Genomic DNA, 3,331 nt, shown 5'->3' with positions numbered 1-3,331 from the left:
TCGACTTAATTAAAATACATCAACTGTGTGTGTAGCCGTGATGGTCTCTTCTCGGCGGAGTCCGGGAAGTGAACACGGTTTGAGTTATGAATGACGTAAGTAGGAGTTCAGGATCACTTATTGGTCATTACTAGATGACAACCGTTCCGTTGCTTCTCTTCTCGCTCTCTTTTGCGTATGTTAGCCACCATATATGCTTAGTGCCTGCTGCTGCTCCACCTCATTACACCATCCTTTCCTATAAGCTTAAATAGTCTTGATCTCGCGGGTGTGAGATTGCTGAGTCCTCGTGACTCACAGATTCTACCAAAACAGTTGCAGGTGCCGACGATGCCATTGCAGATGATGGGATCGACCTCAAGTGGGAGTTCGATGAGGAACGTGGTCGATACTATGTGTCTTTTTCTGATGATCAGTAGTGGAGCCCAGTTGGGACGATCGGGGATCTAGCATTTGGGGTTATCTTATTTTCATTTGGATCTTGACCGTAGTCGGTCTATGTGTGTATTTTGGATGATGTATGAATTATATTTATGTATTGTGTGAAGTGGCGATTGTAAGCCAAATCTCGTTATCCCATTCTTGTTCATTACATGGGATTGTGTGAAGATGACCCTTCTTGCGACAAAACCACAATGCGGTTATGCCTCTAAGTCGTGCCTCGACACGTGGGAGATATAGCCGCATCGTGGGCGTTACACCCTCCCACCTATATATATGTGGGGAGGGGGCGCCTAGAACACACAACAAACATCGTTAGCCGTGTGCGGCGCCCCCTCCACAGTTTATGCCTCCGGTCATATTCACGTAGTGCTTAGGCGAAGCCCTGCGCGGATCACTTCACCATCACCGTCACCACACTATCGTGCCGATGGAACTCTCCCTCGACACTTTGCTGGATCAAGAGTTCGAGTGACGTCATCGAGCTGAACGTGTGCAGAACTCGGAGGTGCCGTACGTTCGGTACTTGATCAGTTGAATCGAGAAGACGTTCGACTACATCAACCGTGTTAAACTAATGCTTACGCTTTTGGTCTACGAGGGTACATGGACACACTCTCCCCCTCTCGTTGCTATGCATCTCCTAGATAGATCTTGCATGAGCATAGGAATTTTTTTGAAATTGCATGCTACGTTCCCAACAGTGGCATCCGAGCCAGGTCTATGCGTAGATGATATGCACGAGTAGAACACAAAGAGTTGTGGGCGATCATAGTCATACTGCTTACCACCAACGTCTTATTTTGATTCGGCGGTATTGTTGGATGAAGCGGCCCGGACCAACCTTACATGACCACGTTCATGAGACCGGTTCCACCGACAAACATGCAACTTGTTTTGCATAAAGGTGGCTGGCGGGTGTCGGTTTCTCCAACTTTAGTTGAATCAAATTTGACTACGGCCGGTCCTTGTTGAGGGTTAAAACAACACACTTGACGAAAGATCGTTGTGGTTTTGATGCGTAGGTAAGAACGGTTCTTACTAGAAGCCCGTAGCAGCCATGTAAAACTTGCAACAACAAAGTAGAGGACGTCTAACTTGTTTTTGCAGGGCATGTTGTGATGTGATATGGTCAAGACATGATGTGATATACGTTTTTGTATGAGATGATCATGTTTTGTAAAAGTTATCGGCAACTGGCAGGAGCCTTATGGTTATTGCTTTATTGTATGAAATGCAATCGCCATGTAATTGCTTTACTTTATCACTATGCGTTAGCGATAGTCGTAGAAGCAATAGTTGGCGAGAAGACAACGAAGCTACGATGGAGATCAAGGTGTCAAGCCGGTGACGATGGAGATCATGACGGTGCTTTGGAGATCAAAGGCACGAGATGATGATGGCCATATCATGTCACGTATTTTGATTGCATGTGATGTTTATCTTTTATGCATCTTATTTTGCCTAGTACGATGGTAGCATTATAAGATGATCCCTCACTAAATTTCAAGGTATAAGTGTTCTCCCTGAGTATGCAACGTTGCAACAGTTCGTCGTGCCGAGACACCACGTGATGATCGGGTGTGATAAGCTCTACGTTCACATACAACGGGTGCAAGACAGTTTTGCACGTGCGGAATACTCGGGTTAAACTTGACGAGCCTAGCATGTACATACATGGCCTCGGAACACTGAGACCAAAAGGTCGAAAATGAATCATATAGTAGATATGGTCAACATAGAGATGTTCACCATTGAAAACTACTCCATCTCACGTGATGATCGGACATGGTTTAGTTGATATGGATCACGTGATCATTTAGATAACTCGAGGGACGTCTATCTAAGTGGGAGTTCTTAAGTAATATGATTAATTGAACTTAATTTATCATGAACTTAGTCCTGATAATATTTGCATATCTATGTTGTAGATCGATAGCTCGCGTATAGCTCCTTGTTTTATTTTTGATATGTTCCTAAAGAAAACTAAGTTGAAAGATGGTAGTAGCAATGATGCGGACTGGGTCCGTGATCCGAGGATTATCCTCATTGCTACACAGAAGAATTATGTCCTTGATGCACCGCTAGGTGATAGACCTATTGCGAGAGCAGATGCAGACGTTATGAACATTTGACAAGCTCGGTATGATGACTACTTGATAGTGTAGTGCACCATGCTTTACGGCTTAGAACCGGGTCAAAAATGTTTTGAACTCCATGGAGCATATGAGATGTTCCAAGAGCTGAAAATGACATTTCAGACTCATGCCCATGTTAAGAGGTATGAGACCTCTAACAAGTACTTTGCCTACAAGATGGAGGAGAATAGCTAAGCTAGTGAGCATGTGCTCAGAATGTCTGGGTACTACAATCGCTTGAATCAAGTGGGAGTTAATCTTCCAGATAAGATAGTGGTTGACAGAGTTCTCTAGTCACTATCACCAAGTTACTAGAACTTCGTGATGAACTATAATATGCAAGGGATGATGAAAACAATTCCCAAGCTCTTCGCGATGCTGAAATTAGCGAAGGTAGAAATCAAGAAATAACATCAAGTGTTGATGGTTAACAAGACCACTAGTTTCAAGAAAAAGGGCAAGGGAAAGAAAGGGAACTTCAAGAATGACAAGCAAGTTGTCACTCCCATGAAGAAGCCCAGAGCTAGACCCAAGCCTGAAACCGAGTGCTTCTACTACAAAGGAAGTGGCCACTAGAAGCGGAACTGCCCCAAATACTTGGCGGATAAGAAGGATGGCAAAGTGAACAAAGGTATATTTGATATACATGTTATTGATGTGTACTTTACTAGTGTTCATAGTAGCCCCTCGGTATTTGGTACCGGTTCAGTTGCAAAGATTTGTAACTCGAAAGAGGAGTTGTAAAATGAACA

Source organism: Aegilops tauschii, chromosome 5, assembly GCF_002575655.3.
Source record: "Aegilops tauschii subsp. strangulata cultivar AL8/78 chromosome 5, Aet v6.0, whole genome shotgun sequence".
Taxonomy (NCBI): Eukaryota; Viridiplantae; Streptophyta; class Magnoliopsida; order Poales; family Poaceae; genus Aegilops; species Aegilops tauschii.
This window is presented reverse-complemented; position numbering follows the sequence as displayed.